The sequence below is a fragment of the Monodelphis domestica genome, chromosome 2, assembly GCF_027887165.1.
Source record: "Monodelphis domestica isolate mMonDom1 chromosome 2, mMonDom1.pri, whole genome shotgun sequence".
Classification (NCBI taxonomy): domain Eukaryota; kingdom Metazoa; phylum Chordata; class Mammalia; order Didelphimorphia; family Didelphidae; genus Monodelphis; species Monodelphis domestica.
The window spans coordinates 336,649,170-336,672,305 of NC_077228.1; the positions used below are offsets into that span (position 1 = coordinate 336,649,170).

Here is a 23,136-nt window from a genome sequence, read left to right on the forward strand (position 1 = left end):
GAAATTATGTGAGTTATGAGGAGGAATAGACAATAAAACTTTACTAGTGGGAGACCTTAAACTTCTCTTTTCAAAGCCAACCAAAAAATAAATAAGAAAAAGGTTAAGGAAACAAATAAAATTTTAGAAAAGTTAGATATTATAGACCTCTGCAGAAAACGAAATGGGAATATAAAGGAACATACTTTTTTTTCCTCATAAGTATATGGCACTTTCACAAAAGTTACTATATAAAAGGCAGAAAATCTCACAACCAAATGTAAAAAAATATAATAATATTATTAAATGCATCCTTTTCAGACCATACTACAATAATAATTAAATTCAATAAAAGACAATAGAAAGACTAAAAATTGATTGGAAACTAAATGTTACCCTAAATAATTAATAGGTCAAAGAACAAATCAGAGAAACAATCAATAACTTCTTAAAGAGAATGATGAGGAGACAACACACCAAAATTTATGGAATGAACCCAAAACTATACTTAAGGGTTAATTTATATCTCTAAATCCTTATATCCAAAAAATAGAAAAAGAACAGATCAAAGAATTGATCATGCAACTAAAAAAACTAGAAAAGAATACATTTGAAATGCCCAATTAAATGCCAAATTGGAAATCCTGAAAATCAAAGGAGAGATAAGTAAAACTGAAAGTAAAAAGTTTACTGAACTAATAAGTAAGACATAGAGCTGTTTTTATGAAAAAAGATAAGCCTTTAGTTCATTTTATTTTAAAAAGGAAAGAAGAAAACTGTATTACTAGTATCAAAAATGAAAAAGAATGAAGAAAAGATTAACGCAATTATTGGGAATTGTTTTGCCCAACTACATATCAATAAATCAATTCCATTCAATAAGCATTTATTAAATGCCTCCTGTGTGCCCAACATTGCGTTAAGCACAGGGATACAAATAAGAAAACAAGCTCCATCCCTCAAGGAGCTTACAATTGAGTGGGGGAAGACAACACAGAAAAAGAAGTTGAAAAACAAAGTGAGATGCACCAAGGAATACCCAGGGTGATGTTCCATGGGGTCTAAACCAAGCAGAGCAACTAACAGAAAGTGGAGAGTTACCAGGAAAGTTCTGAAACTTCAAAGCCCTCTATAAAAGGAAGTCTTTGGGAAGAATGTAATGGTCTATCCTCTAGTCCTAGGATCAGAGGTGAGAGACCACTGAAGAGTTGAGATCCTTCTTAATCATCCAGTGGAGGAATTGTTTAGTCAGTGAGTGAACTTCTACTTGAAATTGTCTAGTGATAGGGAATTCATAGCCTGTTAAGGAAGCAATCTAAAATTGAGAGAAACCTCTAAAGTTATTTAGTATAACCACTTCATTTTATAGATAAGGAAATTAACATGCAAAGAGGTCAGGCAACCTGTCCAAGGCCAAGTGATGAATAGGTAGTAAGCACAAGAAATGGGATTGGAACATAAATTTATTCCCTCACTTCAAACCTTTTTTTGTTAGGAAGCTCTAATTATTAGAAAATTCTTTATATTTAACCAATCTATTTCTCTATCACTTCCATGTGTTGATTCTAATTTTGTTCTCTGGGACTGAATAGAATTCATCTAATCTCTCTATCACATAAAAATCTATCAGATATCTAAAGACAGAGATCATTGTTTTCTTCTCTAGATTTAAAACTAGCAGTTACTTTAGCATTTTCTCTTATTGCATGGTTTCCTTTTCTGATTACACTTTCCTTTTCTTATTTGCTATCCTGATTATATTTGCTCTTCATAATATGGCACTCAAAATTGAACATAGCACTCTAGAAGATCTTTGTCCAATACAGAGTTGGAAGAGACTTTAATGAGTCTATTCTCTACCAAAACCATGAAAACCTCTTATTCCTGTTTGACTGGTAGTCCAGATTTGAATGGTGGTGGGGAGGTGTCTGCTTCCTGTGGTAGCCCAATCCATTTGGAGCAAATCTAATTGTTGGACATTTTTTCATTGTTGAACTTAAATGTGCTTCCTTGAAATATCTATTTCCTTCTTACTTCCTCTCTCTAGGGTCAAGAAGAATACATCTAATCTTTTTTGAAATTGAAAACATTTCAATTAGATTATGATTTGATATGCATGCTATCTATCCCTTTATCTAAGACATTAATAAGAAAACATTAAACATTATAAGTACAAGCACAATTTCAACCTGGCACAGAAACTTTAATAACTACTTTTTGTTTCTGGCTTTTAATCTAGTTCATAACCTGTATAACTATGTTATCCAACTCATACCTCTTCAACTTTTACATTGGACTAGTATGAGGCATTTTGTAAAATTCTTTGCTAAAATTTAGGTCAACTATCTGTAGCATTCCCTGATCTACTAGTCTAACAATCCCTCCAAAAAGAAAAATGAGGTTAGTCTGGCTGTCATGGCCTATTCTTTATGGAGGAATATTAGCCCTTTGGGAATATGAATTTCTTTCTAGATGTTCACTACCTGTCTATTATTCATAGTAAAAGAATTAGAATTATAGCTAGCATTTATATAGCACATTTGCTGTATAAATGTAAATGTAAAGCACATTTGCAAAGTGCTTTAGAAATATCATTTCATTAGATCCACACAACAATACTGGAAGGTAAGTTCCATTATTATCCCCATTTTGTAGTTAAGGAAACTGAGGCAGCCATAAACTATATGGCTTGCCCAAGGTCACACATATAGTAAGAGGTTGAGACCACATTTAAAATAAGGTTTTTCTGACTTTAGGTACAGTACATTATTATTATTTTTTTTGCAATAAGAAAAGATTTTATTTGGGGCTGGTAGGAAAAGAGAAACATTTAAAAGACAGATGAGGACAAATGAGGTTGGTTGCTAGATGCTTTCTAGAATTCTTCACTTTCATCTTATCCTTCTATAGAGTCTGTGCTTACTTCCTCGTAATCCTTCTCCAGGACAGCCAAATCTTTCAAAGCTTCAGAGATTTCTCCTTTCTCCATGCCTTCACTCACATACCAGTGTACAAATGCCATCTTTGCATACATAAGGTCAAACTTGTGATCTAGACAGAACCATGCTTCATCAATGGTGGTCATGTTGCTTAGCATGAATACTGCCCACTGCACTTCAGCTAGGTCTCCATCAGGTACCATGGTTGGGGGCTGGTAATTGATACCAACCTTGAAGCCAGTGGGACACCAGTCTACAAACTGAACGGTTCTCTTGGTCTTTATTGTGGCAATGGTGGCATTGGTATCCTTAGGTACCACATCACCTCTGTAGAGCATTCAGCAAGCCGTGCACTTACCTTGAAGAGGGTTGCACTTTGCCATCTGGTTGGAGGGGTCAAAGCAAGCACTGGAGATCTCCCCTACAGGGAGCTGTTCATGAAAGGACTTTTCAGCAGAGACAATGGATGAGTAGGGGACAAGGGTGAAGTGGATTTGGGGATAAGGCACCAGATTGGGCTGGAACTCCATGAGGTCTACGTTGAGAGTGCCATCAAAGGGAGGCAGAGATGGAGGAAACTATCTGGCTAATAAGCTGGTTTAGATTGGTATAGATAGGGTCCTTGATGTCCAGGTTCTAGTGGCAGATGTCATAGATGGCTTCATTATCTACCATGAAGGCATAATCTGAATGCTCCTGTGTGGTAGTTAGGATGCAGTGATAATGTTCTATCACAGCTGTGGATACCTGTGGGGTGGGTAGGTGGCAAACTCTAGCTTGGACTTCTTGCCATAGTCAAGGAAGAATCTCTCTATCAGGAGCGAGGTGAAGCCTGAACTTGTGCCACCTCCAAAGCTGTGAAATATCAGAAATCCCTGCAGTCCTGTGCATTGGTCCAACTGTTTTCAGATGCACTCCAAAACAAGATCGATTATTTCCTTCCTGACAGTAAATGACCCTGGGCATAGTTATTAGCAACATCTTCCTTGCCAGAGATCAGAAGCTCTGGATGAAGCAGTTGTTTATAGATGCTGCTCCAAACCTCATCTATTACGGCAGGCTCCAAGTCTACAAAGATTGATCTGGGGATGTGCTTGCCAGTCCCAGTATCACTGAAGTCATCACTACCCCTCAAAGTCCTATCACTGAACATGGTACCACTGGGTTGGATACCATGCTTTAAGCAATACAATTCCCAGCAGGCATTGCCTATCTGCACTTGAGCCTGGCCAACATGGATAAAGATACATTTGGGCAGGCTGCTCCGAAGTGTGAAGATGGGAGAGTGCTGTTGACTGCAAATAGGTGATGGGTCTCTGCCAACATACTACTTGTCCTAACACCCTGTTCCCACTAACTCCACCTTTTTCCATCTTCAGTTCTTTCACCAGTCTCATATGATATAGTTTTGAATCTTCTCATTATCCTAGTGACCCTCCTCTGGGCACAGTCTAAATTGCAGTGCCCAAACCAAATATAATACTCTAGATCAGTGGTTCTCAACCTTTCTAATGCCGTGACTCCCCAATACAGTTTCTCATGTTGAGGTGACCCCAAACCAAAAAATTATTTTGGTGGCTACTTCAAAACTGTAATTTTGCTACAGTTATGATTCAGAATGTAAATATCTGATATGCCTTATGTATTCTCATTGCTACAAATTGAGAGATTGAGAACCACTGCTCTAGATGAAGTTTGGATGGGAGCAAAAGCCAAGAAGACTATACTCTCCCTCATTCTGGATCCTATGCATCTATCAATTTGAACAGTTTCATTAGCTTTCTTCTCTGTGACATCATATTGTATTGAGCCTATAGCCAACTAAAATGCTTAAATCTTTTTTACATAAAAAACCACTAAGTCAAATGTCCCCATCTTCTATTTGTATAATTAAAAAAATTAATGCAGTTTCTTGTGTTTTTTCTTTCTCTTTAAATATTATGTTGTCAAATGTTCCCACTATGCAAAGACTTGGAAATTAAGTCCTTAGAAGGCAAATTGTATCAAGCCCAGAAATTTAAAAGGACAAAACTAGCCATATAGAGAGGTAGAATGGATCAAGGTTTAAGTCTTGTGTTTTCAGAAATGTTGAAAAAGGTCCAGTTCTTTCCAAAATATCTTTCTTACCTTCATTCACAGTATTGTCCCAATTAGTGAGTTTTGGTCAGGACCATCATTATATGAGATATCAAGCTATTCATGATCACTTCACTCCTAAATTTTCTCTTGACTCTATGAATTTTTTCCACCTTCTTTCAAGCAGTCTTATCCCCTGCAGGTTCCCTTCCTCTTCACTCCTCCAGTTTTTAATTCCTGTTTACTTTTTTCTTCCCTTGAATATAGGAATAGTTTTGCTGGCTTGTATTTGTATTCCTAACACTTAGCTTTGTGTCTGACACATAGTAAATACTTTGTAAATGCTTTATCTACTGGGTATGTTGGCATACACCTGTAATCTTTGCTCCTAGGAGAGTGGGAGGCTAGTGGGTCATTTGAATTTGGAATTCTGGCGACACAATGGGGTTAGAACTTGTAAGACATAGTGAGCCCTCTCCATCCCCCATTTTCAGAGTAGAGGACTTCTAGACTGCCATCAGTATTGGGATTGACCCATGAATGACTACTGTACTTAAAGTTTCAGTCAAATAGAAAGATCCAGTTCTCAAAAAAAGCATATCATTAAATATTTAAATGATGGATAAATAGATAGATAGAGATATGCCTTATTTATTTCATAATGAGACAAAAATTCTTCCATTAGAGATTAATTGCAAGTTGTGACCTAAGAGACAGATTAATTATATTAGAATGAGCACTGACATGGAAGTCAGAAGACCTGAGTTTTAGTCCATGGAACATGGCATGGCACAGTGGAATGAACAGTAGACTGGAAGTCAAGCAATACAGGTTCAAATACTACTTTTGATCTTAACAGTTGCATCACTGAGTAGACCACCTAACCTTTGAGATCTGAATTTCCTTAGTTGAAAAATGAGATGATTGGACAAGATGACCTTTCAGATCTGTTTTTCTTTAATATGAAATATTTTATGGGGCTATGAAAACTCCCTATAATTATGAGCTGTTGTTAGAAGTTATATTTTAATGTAAATTAGTTTCACATTCTTTCTTGAGACAAGGTTTTGTGTGGGGGAGAGGAGAGAGGAGAAAAGCACATTAGTGGGTGGAAAGACAGAACAGAAAAGATGCTGTGAGGGGAAAGGTGTACAGAGGATGAAGAATGAATGCCAAAACCAAATCTCCCACTTCCCAATTTTGTGTAGGCTGGTGTTGTATTTAGGGAAAGGAGTATAAAGACAAACTCAGCATAAACATATAAAAAGCAGAAATGAGTTGAAAGAGAAAATCAGATTCTAAAGCCTTATTATAGTGTCACCTTTCAAGGTTCTCTAGGACCTGTTCCTTACCCACATTGATTTTGCCTCATTTTTCTCACAGTCCCTTTGCTTAGCTTGACCCATTTGCATCCCAAAAATTACTGGTGACTCTCTTGCTTCTGTGGTAATGGGACCCCAGGTCCCTCTTCCTTGAAATCTGACCTAAGGGGGCAGTTAAGTGACTCAGTAGATTGAAAGCCAGGCCTAAATATGGGAGGGTTTGGGTTCAAATGTGGCCTCAGTTACTTTCTATAATGCCCTGGGCAAGTCACTTAATCACTGTTGCCTAACACTTACCAATCTTCTGCCTTGGAACCAATACATAGTACTGATTCTAACATGGAAGAAAAGAGTTTAAAAATAATCTGATTTAATATCCATCCTCTCTGAGAAGTTTAGATCAACTTTTATTACCCAATGGGATATTGATTTAGAATCTGTGATATCATATTGATCAATAATTGACATGGATCAAGTACATTATCATGCTGAGTGTTGGTGACAGAGCATGGAGCTAAGACCTATACCTCAGCTAAGACATAGTCTGGTCTGCCCTTTGATCCAGCCATAGCACTGCTGGGTTTGTACTCCAAAGAGATAATAAGGAAAAAGACATGTAGAAAAATATTTATAGCTCCACTCTTTGTGGTGGCAAAAAATTGGAAAATGAGGGGATGCCCTTTAATTGGGGAATGGCTGAACAAATTGTGGTGTAGGCTGGTGATGGAATACTATTGTGCTGAAAGGAATAATGAAGTGGAGGAATTCCATGTGAATTGGAACGACCTCCAGGAAGTGATGCAGAGTAAGAGGAGCAGAACCAGGAGAACATTGTACACAGAGACTGAGACACTGTGGTACAATTGAACGTAATGGACTTCTCCATTAATGGCAATGCAATGTCCCTGGACAATCTGCAGGGATCTATGAGAAAAAACACTATCCTCAAGCAGAGGACAAACTGTGGGAGTAAAAACACTGAGGAAAGGCAACTGCTTGACTACAGGGGTAGAGGGGATATGATTGAGGAGAGACTCTAAATGAACACCCTAATGCAAAAACCAATAACATGGAAATGAGTTTGGATTTGGACACATGTGATACCCAGTGGAATTGTGTGTCGGCTAGGGCAGGGGTTGGGGGAGGGGGTGGGGAGGAAAAGAAAATGATCTCTGTTTCCAATGAATAATGTATGAAAATGACCAAATAAAATAATGTTTAAAAACTAAAAAAAAATAATAATTAAGACTCATCTAAATGATTCCAGTTGGTTTGAACCCATTTGTTAAAAATATCAAAATGTGACACCTTCTGATTAGTTCAGCATTATGGGCATTAGCAAAGATGGAAATTTACTAGCTGAACTACAGCAAAACCCTCTATATAACTGGTAGATGGGATTAGAAAATGGGTATTCTGACTTTGTCAACATAGCCAACAATGTACAGCCTAGGTCTTAGACCAAAAATGGGAAGGGACCTCAGGGATCAACTAGTCCAACCCCTTCACTTTAATAGCTGAAGAAACTGAGGCTGTTGGAGGCAAAGGGCTTCTCCAAGGTCACCCAGGGAGTGTCAGAGGCAGGACTGGAATGTAAACCTTCTGAGCTCCAGGCCACACTGCATGCTGCTTCTTCCATTTGGATCTGTATATTTCAGCAAGGACAACCATTACAATCAAATAACAGAATGAACTGGACCTAGAACCAAACTTTCAAGTTGCAGAATCACAAAGTGTTAAAACCAATTTTTTTAAAGAAACTCTTTAATTTTTTTTTATTGTGAACAGTAATAATCAACAAAAATGTTTAAATTTATAAATACAGGAGGACTGTAGTAAGACATTGTAAAATTCTGCTCTGTAGGGTTTTTTTTTAAGATATATATTAAATTTAGTTCAGAAGCAACTAAAAAAAAGACTTAGTCTGAAAAATAATCCTTGAGACTTGTGCTCCTTTTTATTTTGCTATGGGCCAATCAGTAAGTCAGCTTACAAATAAAGACTATACCCCTCAAAAGAAATGTATCTTTGCTCTAAATTCAACCAGAAAATTCTCTTGTAAGCATGCAGGTGACACAGCTACCTCAAATGCCTAAACCTGTTCCAAATCTTATCATTTTACTTTTTTTTCTAATTTCTGTTCAATCCTTTTCAGTGGACACTGACAAAACACTGTGGGAATGAGCTCAGGCTTTAAAAGAGAAACTATTTCAGAATGTATGTTCTTCCATATCTTACCCATTTAATATGAAGGGTGTGGGTAGCAGTTGTCAGCAACTTATGATAAGTCCCTAAAGATGTCCTTCAGCACTGATAAAATGTCAGTGTATTGGCAATCCAAGTGATCTTTGGAGCCTCTTCCCCTATCCAAATGGGTATTAGATTTATTTTAAGTCATGACAGTTTGTCACCTGGAGACAAGAAATGGTATTGGAAAGCAAATGGAAAGGAAAGATGGTGGTATAGAAGTGGGAAAAGGAACTTTTAAGTAACTCATGATTTAGTTAATCCTTTTCAGATGAATGTAAATCAAGCAAAAACATTAAAATACATCCCTTCTCACTTCCAGTCTGTTCTTTGCACAGCTTAGCAGATAAGAGGAACATAGATTTTGAGCTAGACAAAACCTTAGAAGTAATCTTGTATAGTCCCCTCATATTATAGATGAGGAAACTTCAGGACAGAAAAGCAAAGTGTCTTCCCCAAGGTGTTACCAGTAGAAATATTCAAGCCCCAAATACCCTTCTTTTTCCTTACTATCCAAATACTATTAACCTTTCAAGATCTAACAGACTCTAGACCCATCTCCTTCACAAAGATTTCTCTGACCAGGTTGATCCACAGTGATATCCCCCCTTTCTACAATCCCTTAGCCCATATAGTGTATTTCTTATTCTTTGCTTCTTTATTCTCATTCTTCTATGCATGTGGGATTCCTTCCACCAATGTGTATCACAGTTCCTCTTTGATTCCATCATCCAGTTCCATAAATTTTCACTGACTGTCCCCTATGCTGGGAATATCTCTTCTACATCTCTTTCTCCTGATTTCCCTGGTTTCCCTCAAATCTCAGTTAAAACCCAACAGGGATTTCCTCCCCTCATCCCTTTCTTTGTATCCTCAGTGCATAGTAAAATTCCCAGCACAACAAAATAAACACTTACTGACTTATTACAAAGTCCTCATGTGTATCTATAGAAGAAAAAACCCCACCACCTGGTGGTATCCAGATGTCCAACCTTATAGTGATGAGAATTTCTTGATCTGGTCAGACTTGTCTCAGAAACACAAATATATGAGACATTACTGGGCTGACACCCAAAGTTCTTTTAGCTTGGTAACATGTTCGAGAGGTAGTGATCTGCCAGAACAGTCTTCAAGTAATTACACTACTAATATGAGGCATCTGAGGAGGACTTCGGTAATGACTTTCCCATATAATATAATTAATTCTGTTTATAATTATTCTGTAACATTTTTGAGTGTTTCATGTGTGGGATATTGACTCTTCGAATAACTGTGAACTTTGAGGACAAAGATGACCTCATGTCTCTTCAATATCCTCTATATTGCCTATCATCACACTGGCTACATAACCAAACCCTATTGGTTGATTAATAGGAAACATACTAAGGGAAAAGAATATGTCACAAAATTTCAAATAAAAAGCTGAAAAAAAACCCCAAATGACAGAGAATCTCTGTCCAAAATGCAACTCAAATGTGTAGAAGTGGCTCACATGACAAGAATGTCAACACCAATGATTAGAAGTTGTATAAATATTTTGGACACTTAAAAGTTTTCTTAAAATTAGTCAACATGTTTTCCTCTTGTGGTGTGAAAGAGACCAAACTGTTTGGTGGAGAAGCATCTTCCTTGGGAGAGAGCAGAGGGGAGGTGAGGAACAAAGAAATAAGCCAAAACAAGGATTTCTTATTTTAAGGAGTTTAAACAAACCCCCTACTCTAATTAACAACTTACAATTACATAATGCAGTAAAATGTACACATTTCTTTTCATACATTATCTTGTTTGATTTTCATAATAACCTTGTGAGGTAGATGCTTTTATTATTCCCATTTTACAAATAAAGAAACTGAGGATAAAAAAGTTAAATGATATCTGTGGTTGGTTAAATATACTGTCAGGTAAGTTTCTAAACTATATAATTAACCACAAAGTGGAATTCCAAAGCTAATGAAAATTTCACTTTGGGACAAATTGGAAATAGCAACATAATTCAGTCTTAAAGGTTTAAATGTACATTCTTTCATTTTAATTTTTTTAAAACAGAATACATATACAGAATGGAGGAAATGTAGCTGGGTTGCAATCAGCAAGAAGTGTACTTGGTAATTTAATTGTCAATGAGCACAATGCAAGATAATCAATTTGGAAGGGTTAACAATGTTTCTTAGTGGTGATCAGTGATAATTTTAGAAATGGAAGGATCTTAGATCATCTCATCTAATCTATTTAGACAAAATAGGAAACTGAAGCTGGAAGAGAGAAAAATAATTTGATCAAAGTCACAAAATTAGCAAGCAATAGGTTGAAATTGAACCCAGATCCTCTGATTTGGATACTAATCTTCTTCTACTATTCTAAGCTTCCCCCTGCATAGAAGTGATATTGTGGTCCCTGTGTAATGGATGAGTAAGTAGCAAAACAAATCAGATAATGAAGGCTGTCACATAAGTCGACTTTGAGGTTTATAATGATCAAAAAGTCCAATTTGATCCAGAAAGGGAGTGGCTCTAACTTTTAAGAAATGCCTGAGATTTTGAGAGAAAAGGTCTTATTGGGATATGCATGTGTGAAGATAAGAATGAAAGTCTGCACTGCATGAATCACTGAATACTCAAACTGAAAGGGAAACAAATTATTGCTTTTTGCTGATGGACTCCCAGATGTGTATCGTTAATGTGTCATTTAAAAAGGTGAAAAAAAGAGGTCAACAACACCCCCAAAATATAGGTCATGAGTTTGGGAGGTCTAAGTGATCACAAATAATTAGAGTATAAATGTTTTGATGCCTAAATAAGAGATGAGAACATGAAGTACAGGAGAAGTCTAGGTAAATATTTCTTGCTCAATCATTCATGTGCCTAGTCATCAGGCACAAGAGCATTTTTAATTGGGCATAGGAAGCCAAAATAGATCATTTACGTAAGGAAGACAAAAATGACTAAGCCTGTTTTAGGGATTGGCACAATCCCAAAGGAACAAAATATTGAGGAATAAGTGTTTAAAATGAATCAAAATGCACCAAATTGTCAATAAATGAAAATTGTATAGATCCAAAAATCATAGAATTTACTTGAATAGTTCTAAATCTAGTCAGTTAGAAGACTTTCAAAAGTGGCATCTTACTCATCTTTAAAAAAGAAATGTTTTCCTCTTAATAGGGAATTTGTATTTCATTTGGGAGCTGAAACACAATATCCATAGTTGCAATGTTTCTGAGAAAAATGTGCTCTTCTTTGTTCCTGAGACTAAGTGAAAATAGTTTACATGCAGATTGTAACATTTTTTCCCCCAAGCAAAACAAATCAAAAGCATGGATCAATTTGCTTGGATCAAAGATCAATAATTTATATATTCTGTATTAGAAGAATATCAACTTTTATTTTTACAGCAATCTTTTCATTCACCTATAGGTCTTTATTGTGCATTAACTATATCCAAAGCATTCTCATTCCTCACAGAATCTTTTCTTTTCAGGGCCCTAGTTTTCACCTGTTATTGATTCTGCTAAAAAATTTAACTTTACCTATTATTGATCCTGCTAGAAGACCTGTATTCTCTGCCAACTTTTCTCCAGCCTGCTCCATCTCTAATCTTTTGGGGATCAAGGCTCTTAAGGATTTTCTAGGCAACAATCATTAAAACATCTGAAAGTTCCCCAACAAGAGCAATCTTGGAAATTTCTAACTTAATACAAGTATAGACATCTGATTAATGATATTACAATAGACTCTCCAATAATCCTAAAAAATTTACACATATACATATCATGTATAATACATTTATTATTTCTCAAAAGGACTATTTCTCAAGGCCTAGTTGAATCTACCTTTACAGAAGGCTTCATGAACTTCTCAACTCTTGGTGGAGAAAGGAGAAAAGGAAGAAAAAAGGATTTTTTTGTTGTTGGTTTCTCCTATACTCAAGAAAATAGTTTTCTATTTACCTCTGACCATTAAGAAATTAAGCTTTCTACTATTCCACCCTCAAAAAGAAAAGAGAGGCAGGGGAAAAAAGAAAGCCCGAAACTTTTGTTTCTTTGTCCAACTTGACAGAGATAAAGAACATCATTAAGAGAAAGATCCCAGAAGATCTGGATTTTGAAGTCCTACCTACTACTGTTCTGTATTGTTCAAGTCAGGTCACCTTCTATTGATGTTCTATCTTGCCAGAATGTAGAACTCTTCCATTGAGGGTGAAACAAGATCCATCACTTTTTTTTTCAAGAGATGAGTAACATTATTCATCATTGGTCCTCTGAATTCATGGTTGATCATTGCAATGACCAATATTTAGCTCTTTCAGAATTGTTCAATATTATAATGTAGTCATCATTTTGTAAATTGTTCTCCTGGTTCTGCTTACTTCACACTGCATCAATTCATAATATTCTTCCCAGGTTTCTTCAAACTATGCCTTCATATCTTATTGCACAATAGTATTTCATTATATTTATATATCAAAATTTGTCTAGCAATAGTCCAAATTATGGACACTTCTTTGATTTCCAGTTCTTTGTTACCACAAAAGGAACCACTTTAATTATTGTTGTATATATGTCTTTTTTTTCCTTTGATCTAATTACAGTTTTGAAGGAATAGAAATAATCAAGTAACTAGACCAGAAATTTGTAATCCAAAACAAATTTTACTGAGTTTTCCAGCAAGGGTAGAATTATACTCAGATAGCGCCCACTCAGAGAGAGAGAGAAATGATTTTATAGAGCTAGAGAGTAATGTGGATGGAGTAAAAGTTGATTGATCAAGTTTTCCAAGCTAGGATTTGAGGTTTATATCAAGAAATAACCCTCCAATTTCATGGTTAGGGGTTTATACATAGCAGGATGGGGTTGGAGGGGAGTAAGTAGTTTTTTCAGAACAGTGAAACAACAGGATATCATGGCACATCCTATTTGGGATTACTTGCATTGTATGCACTCAAATAGGAGAACACATATACACAAACACACATACACATACACACATAAACAAAATGGAATGATTCTCAAAATGAAGAAACCTGAAGCCATTGGGTGATATCCCTGGGTGAAGGGGTATGTAGAGTTTAGTAGCTTTTTTGATATATCTGGAAATTGCATTCCAGAATGACTAATAAATTCATACCTTTATTAAATTAACAGTCATATATTTAAATGTCTGTTGTCTGGCAACATTTGTTATTTTCCTTTTTTAAATCAATTTTACCTATTTGATGTGTTTCCAGTAGTTTCAGAGATGCTTTAATTTGGATATCTCTTATTATTAATGATTTGAAACTTTTTTCACATGGCTATTAATAGTATGGATCTTTTCATTTGAGACTTGCCTGTTCATATCCTTTGACCTTTTACCAATAACTCTTATTTTTATAAATTGGATCAAAAAGAATCAAGCCTTATTTAAATTTCATATCTTTCCCAGTACATAGCAAAGTTCTTTGTACATGCTAGGCACTTGGTAAATTAATTTGTTGAATTTAATGGACAAACAAATAAGAGGCTATCTTTCTTCTTAAAGAATGAATAATCTAGTAGATGTAAGATACAAATATACAGATAGTTATTAGCTAATGACAAGTATAATAAGAATAATCAGAATAATATCAGAAATATTATCAGAATAATTATCAGAATAAATAATAAATAATAAAAAAATTTAAAAATAATATCAGAAAAATCTCAGAAAAATCAGAAATAATAAGAAAAATCAATCCAACATAAGTATAAAAGTTGGGTTGGAGGAGGAAGAAAGAAGAAAAAGGAGGATATACTATTCTAGATTAGAAGGGAAGGGGCTAATAAGGATTGTGATCTGGAAAGGAGACAAGGAGAAAGATAGGGTTTGGATATGGAAATATTATGGACAAAGAGAATAGTTAACAGCTTTAGGAATCTAATTGCAAAAGAAGAAAACAGAATTTATGCTATTCTTCATGATGACCGAAAAACAAAAAAGACAGAAAATTTAAGTGATCAGCCTTTAACAACAAATAAAGATTTCAGAGCAAAGGTGCTCCAATAAACTATCAAAATGACATGAATCTGGTAGAAAATCCTTCTAATTTTTGTTGTTTTTAAGATGGTAGTTATTATGAACTATCATTGCTATCAAGTTTTTTTCCACCATACTATATCCTTTTGAGTTTAAAACCATGCAGAGCAAACTGAGTAGAACAAGGAGAAAAAGTTTCTCAATGCTAATAACATTTTAGGCAGGGGGGACTTTAAAAGCTCTGACTGATACAATAATAAACCAAGTCTAACAGCATGAAGATGAAAAATACCACACATTCTGTATGTAAGAAAGATGATGAAGTTAAAATGCAGAAAGAGATGGACTTTTCAGAGATGATATGGGAATTTATTTTGCAGGACTGTGCATATATGTGTTGAGGTCTTAATTTTTTTAATCTGCTCATTTGAGTTTGAGGGAGAAAGGGAAAGGATAAAATTAATTAAATAAAAACAAAATAAAGAGTTGAAAAATAATTATGAGTTGCAGTGTCTCTAGATACCATATTCTGAGAAATTTTACACCAAAAGGCCCTACCCAATAAATTAATATTATTTTTATGGTTATTTTAAAATTCCATTATTTTCATTTTGTATTTAAGGTTAGTTTGCATGCAGATAAAATTGTAAGAAATTCTTAAAAAAAAAAGAAAAATTACATCTAGTCCATATCCCTTATATTTGCCTATAGACAATTACACAGATGGAGAAATAACTGCTTTTTGTAGCTGAATAAAAGTATTAGGATATAAGCTTATCCTCTGGGGTCTCTCTAAGAGCATCTTTAAGACTTCTCCAACAGGCAGGAGGCATAGCTGATAGAGTACTAGGTCTGGAGGTCAGGAGGATTCATCTTCATATCTTTAATTCCAGCTGCAGACACTTATTAGCTATGTAACTCTGGGCAAGTCACTTAACCCTGTTTGTTTCAGTTTCCCCATTTGTAAAATGAGTTAGAGGAGAGAAATGGCAAACCATTCCAGTTTCTGTACCAAGAAAGCCCCATATGGTGCCTCAAAGAGTCATGACTGAGAAACAAAATGACTAAATTAAAAGGAGCAGCCAGGCCAACAGAGATGTCTTCATTATGCTCCCGCAAAATCTTCATCTCCTCTGCTAGGTATTTATAATGTAAAAGTTTCTTGTTCCAAGGTGCTCAAAGACTAAGCATTTGCTTTGGTGATGTCTATTAAAAGCATTGTTCTTAGTGGCAGTGAGGTGGCTCAGTAGAGAGCCAGACCTGGAGATGGGAGTTTCTGGGTTCAAATCTGGCCTCAAGCACTTCCTAGCTGTGTGACCCTGGGCAAGTCACTTAACCCCAATTGCCTAGCCCTTACTGCTCTTCTGTCAAGGAACCAGATACTTAGTATTAATTCTACAACAGAAGGTAAGAAGTTTGTTGGTCTTTTTTAAAGCATTGATCTTAAATGTTTGTGTATCAATGCTATGTCCAAGAGATTGTGGGCAATAGTTAGTTCTTTTTAAAATGACTCATTTCCAGGACAGTTAATTAATTGAATTCCAGGATATTTTAAGGTCTATATTAGTGCTATGAGAATTTATCATCTGTTAAGCTCTAAAAGAAACTGAGCTTCTGATCTTATTGTTTTCATCACCTTTATTATTATCATAATCATCAGCACATTTGAAATATATCCCAATCCTACTGCAGATATTATCTCTCTAGATCCAAGAAACTTTAGTAAATAATAATCTATTTAAATTGGCTTTTAGAAAACTTGAATGCGTAATGATTAAAAGAAGTCTGGAGGGAATCAGAATAACAGACTGAGGAAAATTTAGCTTAGAAATGGACTTAAATGAAACAATCACTATAGGAGGAATATAAAACAAGGATATAAATGGTGACAGAAGAGGAAGATTAATTTCATATCAAAGCACTGGGGTACAAATAAATTACTTTCAAAGTCTTTTTTAATGACTTGATAGGCTGTTATAATCCATTTAAGCCTTGCAAATTTACAAACAATTCTTATGGCTATATTTCCCCTGCATTACACCAACGAATCTTCTACTATATCAGTGTCGGTGTTCCTTCATTAAAGTCACATCCATGCTTCCCTGTTCAGTTCACCTCTCATCCATGCCCTTACATAAGTTTACCACAAAGGTACTACCCATAATGCTTGCTGAGACCTTTTAATGTTCCCTTGACTAGAGGGATACACACATTGTCCTTTGGTTATCTCTGGCTCACTTTGTGACTGGCCCTTCTTTTAAAAGATAAATCGAGGAGGCAGCTGGGTAACTCAGTGGTTGAGAGCCAGACCTAAAGATGGGAGGTCCTAGGTTCAAATCTGGCTTCAGACACTTTCCAGCTGTGTGACCCTGGGCAAGTCACTTGACCCCCTTTGCCTAGCCCTTACCACTCTACTGCCTTGGAACCAATACTGTGTACCGAAGGTAAGGGCTTAAAAATAAATAAGTAAACAAATAAATAAGTCAATTTCCTTAATGACATCATACATACCACTTTTATTTCATAATTTTTGTTTTTTAATGTATTATATTTAATGCATCTCAACATTGCCCTTTGGATGAATTTCAGGGTTTGTACACTGGAAGCTGTAGTGTTCCATGACTGGTGGCCACTGGAAAAAGATGTTAGTGTTGTTAGCCCTTCGTGATGACTTGACTTGCACTATGAATTGGATATAAGTGAAGCAGAGTTGCATAAAGTCATCAGCCTTATTCTCTCTTCCAGAGTCATGGAAGCAAGACAAAAGTCAGGATGTCTGACAATGGCACAGGATACCCTGCATGAATTTGGCACCTTCAGTATCTGACAAAGCTCTAGGTGCTCCACAACACCTGCTTCATCTATCTTCATGGTCATTGGAACACACTGTTCTCATCTGCCCATCCTGCCAGGGGAAGTCTTCCCATACTTGGAGTAGACATTCCCATCATTCAGTTATGGGTTTGAGGTCTATCATTACTTTCAACCTGGACAAATCCATCTGCTAAGACAGTTTTCCTGAAGTGTGACTGACTCTGCATTCTACAGCTTCTTGGAGTCTCCTCTGTGAGTTGGTTAAAATTCAGACAAAAAGATGGATGAGCAGTCCTGAAAAGGTCTCAGCAAGTCCTCACACCAGAGGTGCTTTACCCTCTGTGTACATCCCATTAAAAAAGATATAACCTGATCAATATCTGTTTCCCCTTGTATGGTTTCTAAATATCCCTATGATTTCATTGGCATAGGGAATTCCTTGTTTGGAAAGTCCTTGTGCCAACACACATTGGTAGTACCTCTTAGAGTCTCAGAGGATCACCTGGGTCCCTAAGAGGCAAAGTGGCTTGTATTACTTGGTTTACAGAAACTGTATTTGCCAGAGATAGGAACTGAACCAAAATCTTCTTTTTAAAAAAATTTGGAAAATTGTATTTAATTAATTAATTTAGAATATTTTTCCATGGTTACAAAATTCATGTTCTTTCCCTCCCCTCTCTCCAAGCCCTTCCTATAGCCATTTTGCAATTCCACTGGGTTTTGCATGTGTCATTGATGAAGACCTATTTCCATATTATTGATATTTGCATTAGGGTGATCAGTTAGTCTACATCCACAATCATGTCCCCATCAACCCATATGATCAAGCAGTTGTCTTTCTTCTGTGTTTCTACGCCCACAGTTCTTTCTCTGGATGTGAATAGTGTTCTTTCTCATAAATTCCTCTAGATTGTCCTGGATCATTGCATAGCTACTAAGAGAGAAGCCCATTACATTTGATTGTGCCACAGTGTATCCATCTCTGTGTGCAATGTTCTCCTGTGAACCAAAATCTTCTTACCTCTGATCTGGCCCTGTATCTATTATAACTTTCGTAACTTTTTGTAATTATAACTATTATAACTATATCTATTATAACATATTGCTTCTTATTCTTTTAAGAACACCAAAAACTAGACTGAGTAACTTGTTCTGCATTAATTGTAGAGTTCTGTACATAGTCTCTGCTTTCAAATTTAAAAAAATGCACACAGAAGAAAGAGAAAAGAAAAGAGAGGGATTGATATGATGAATAAGAAAATAGGCAGATAGGACAACCTATGATATAATGAATAAAAATATAGAACAATCTCACTGGGTAGGAAAAAAAATGAACATTTTCCTCCCAATTCACAGGGTGTTTAAACAAAAAAGTTTAAACAAAAGTTTAAACAAAAAAAATACTCCCATCTTTCCCAATGACTTTTATTGAATAAAGTTTATAGAGGAGAAAGAGGAAAAGTAAAGTTAAAAAGCCAACAGGGATCAGTAGAAAATATTGTCTGAAGGAATTGAAAGGCAAATGAAGTCTTGGAATTCAGCCAGTTGTTATCCTGTCTACAAAAATGAAATAGGGGTAGAGTCAACATGAAGGGGAGATATAAATGGGAACAAATGAGCAGATGCCCCATAGATGAGGTAAATAAGATATCAAATAGAACCCAGATAGCAGGAGATTGTGTATTTTGTATTGGGAAAATCCCATGACTAGAAGTCAGGAGATATGGGTTCATATCCTGGCTCTGTCATATTCACAAAGTCCTTTTACCACCCTGGACCACAGTTTCCTCATTTTTAAAATGGGAAGACTAGCACTAGAGGAGCTCTAGAATCCTTTAAACTTTTATAGAAGAGATTTTATCTACACTCCAAAATGAGAAGATCCAGCTTTATGTCCCACTGTGTATGCCCTCTTAATAGGCAGGTAGGTGTCAAAGTGGATAGAGCACTGGTCTTAGAATCAGGAAGATTCATCTTTATGAGTTCAAATCCATCCTCAGACACTAGTTGTGTGACCTTGAACAAGTCATTTAACCCTGTTTATCTCAGTAACAGCTAGAGAAAGAAATGACGAACCACTCCAGGTTTTTTGTCAAGAAATCCTCAAAACGGGGTCACAAAAAGTTGGACATGATTGAAATGACTCAACAGCAAATGTCCTTTTACATATTCTTCATTTGAATCCAACAGGATTAATGTTTTCTAAATTTCCACAGATAAAGTATAAAGCTGGATTTAAAAAGAATAAGGATGTTATCATGGAGAAAGGCAATGGGTAAACTTGGTTTCAGAGACTAGAGGTCCTGGTTTCAAAAACTGCCTGTAACAAACATTGGCTGCTTGACACTGGACAAATCATTTAATTTCATCATATTAAAAGAAACTTTCTAAGACTGTAAATTGCTAAGAAAGCATTGATCTGCATTGAGAGAGTGAGTTTCTTCTTCCAAGATTCCCTCTAACCATGAGATCACAGGACTAAGTCTCTATCCCTTATCCCTATGCTCAAGTTCAAGGAATTCTAATAGAAAGGAATAATATAAAGAGGAAGAACTATAAGATGAGTCCACTTAGAAAGATGTAGTATGAGTCAGAAAAACAGCTATGAAACTAAGTGCCTTAAAAGGCAATGATAATGGGAGCAGGGTGGCCCAGCAGATAAAGACAAGGATGCCCTGGGTTCAAATTTGGCCTCAGACACTTCCTAGCAAGGTGACCCTGGCAACTCATTTAACTGTACTTCTGTTCTTCTGCCTTGGAATTGATACTTAATAATGATATAATATGAAATAAAGAAAAAGGCAAGAGTTTGTCTTTGTTAAAAACCTTTACCTTTCATCCAGAATACAGATTCTAAGAATTCATTCTTAGAATCAATACTAATTCAAGGCTTATCTTGTCTCTAGGCCTGGCTCTCAATGCATTGAACCACCCTGCTGTCCCCAAGAGTTTATTTTGAAAAGAATAATAAAAGTAAAAACTAAATTAAAATAAAATAAAAGGCAATTATAAACTTGAGAAATGCCATGGTAAGACCAATAGAGTGTTAGACCTGGAGATAGGAAAAATTGTGGGGTAGTGGATAGAGTGCTAGGGCTATATGGTAGGAAAGGCCTAGATTCAAGTCTTGTCTTTGATGCATATTATCTATGTAAGCTATATGACCTCTCTGGTCCTCATTTTCCTTATATGTAAGATGAAAAGATTTGATTAGATGGTCTCTGGGACCCCTTCTTCCTCTAGACTATGGTTTTATGACCTTCTGTAATAATGAAATCCAATACTGGATTTGTTGATCCATCATTTTTAGTCCTATAAGTCTTCATGACCCCATTTGGGATTTTCTTAGCAAAAGTACTTACCATTTCCTTCTTCAGTTCATTTTACAGATTAAGAAACTAAGGTCAAGAGGATTATGGGACTTTCCCAGAGTTACACAGCTATTATCTGAAATTGGATTTGAACTCAGGAAGATAAATATATATTTAAGAAAGATAAAGAATAGGTAGATAGGTCAATGATGATGATGATGATAGAAAAAAAGAAAGAAAGATAGATATATAGATAGATAGATAGATAGATAGATAGATAGATAGATAGATAGACCCAGACAGGTAGATAGATAGACAAATAAGTAGATAGATAGATAGATTATATAATAGAGATATAGAGAGATGGGTAGATTTTTATATAAAAAATATGTTTCCTTTAAAGAAGAGCTGCCCTAAAGTGATGAGAATGTAACTGAGATTAAGTAACATAATTTTTGGTGCCTTTACCAGCATAATTGCAGTTATGTGCCTTTTGCCATGACTTCTTAGTAGCACTTGAATAGGAATTAATGCCATTTTCATAACCATCAACTACCTTGGACAAATCCCCTTTTTCTTTCAACATATAATTATTCATTTTTATACCATAAGAATTTCATTCTTGACAACTTCTCATTCCTACTGGTCCTTTGTACCCTTTCATCCCAAAATACCATAACTAAGCCTCTATCCCAAAGTGATCAAGGGGAAAGGAATTATATGTACAATAATATTTATAGCAGTTTTTTTTTTCTGGTGGCAAAGAATTGGAAACTGAAAGGATGCCCATCAATTGGGGTATCATTGACCAAGTTGTGGCATATGAATGTGATGGAATACAATTTTATAATAATGAATATGAATCAGATTTGGAAGAATTCAGGAAAATGTATTGGTCTTCTTTAAGTACACTCCATTCACAGTATATGATTTAGTCATGAAAAGAGACTCCATAAGTAAATTAGAGGAACATAGAATAATTCATCTGTCAGATCTATGGAGAAGGGAAGAATTTATGAACAAACCAGAGATAGGAATACCACAAAATGTAAAATAAATAATTTTGATTATATTAAACTAAAAATGTTTTATACAAAGAAAACTAATGTAACCAAGATTAGAAAGGAAACAATAAAGCAGGGGAAAATATGTAACAAATTTCTCAATAAAGGTCTCATTTCTCAAATCTATAGAGAAGTAAGTCAAATTTATAAGAATACAAGTCATTTCCCAGTTGACAAATAGGCAAAAAATATTGAATGGGCAATTTTCAAATGAAGGAAACAAAGCTATCAATAATCATATGAAAAAAATGTTCTACATCACCCTTGATTAGAGAAATGCAAATTAAAACAACTCTGAGGTACCACCTCATACCTATCAGATTGGCCAATATGCCAATAAAGGAAAGTGATAAATTTTGGAGGAGATGTGGCAAAATTGGGACACTAATGCATGGTTCGTGGAAATGTGAACTGATCCAGCTATTCTGGAAGGCAATTTAGAACTATACTCAAAGGGGTATAAAACTGTGCATATCCTTTGATCTAATAATACCACTAGTAGGTCTATATACCAAAGAGATTCAGAAAAAAGGGGAAAGAATCTACTTGTGCAAAAATATTTATAGCAGTTCTTTTTGTAAAGGCAAAGAATTGGAAATTGAGGGAATGTCCATCAATTGGGAATGGCTGAACAAATTGTTGTATATGATGGTGATGGAATATTATTGTGTTATAAAAATGATGAGCAGAATGATTTCAGAAAAAAGGTTATAAAGCTCTACATAAAGTGATGCAGAGCAAAATAAGTAGAACCAGGAGAATATTGTACACGGTAACAGCAATATTGTATGATGATCAACTATGAAATACTTAGTTGCTCTCAGCAATACAGTGATCCAGGACAATTCTGAAGTACTTTGAGGCAAAGAATTCTATCCACCTCCAGAGAAAGAACTGTTGGAATTGGAAGGCAGATCAAAGCACATGATTCTCCACTTTAGTTTATTTGTGTTTTTATTTTGGGGCTTTGGTTTCATATGAGTATTCTCTTATGACAATAAACAATATGGAAATATGTTTTTGCATGACAACAGGTGTATAGGCCAGAAAAAATAAAAACAACCTGATGTAATTGAGGAAAAAAATAAAATATTATTTTAAAGTAAAGAAAGAAAGTACACTCTGTTCAGCTACATGCCACAGGAAATAAAGATCTGGACCCAGAATAAGAAAAACCTGAACTTGAATTTGACCTCAGATACTTTCTAGCTTGTGATCCTGGCCAAGTCACTGAACCTCAATCTACCTTAGTTTCCTCAATTGTAAAATGAGGATAATAATAGCATCTAGCCTCCAAAGTTGTTATGAAAATCAAATGTGATAAAATTCACTAAGTACTTAGCACAATGCCTGACATAAAACATTTAATAAATGCTTGTTCCCTTCCCATCCTT

General features: G+C 35.4%; 1 pseudogene; it reads right to left on the minus strand.

The window, feature by feature from the left end:
* Positions 1 to 2,772: 2,772 nt before the first annotated feature.
* Positions 2,773 to 4,219, minus strand: LOC100616791 (tubulin alpha chain-like; annotated as a pseudogene).
* Positions 4,220 to 23,136: the final 18,917 nt, after the last annotated feature.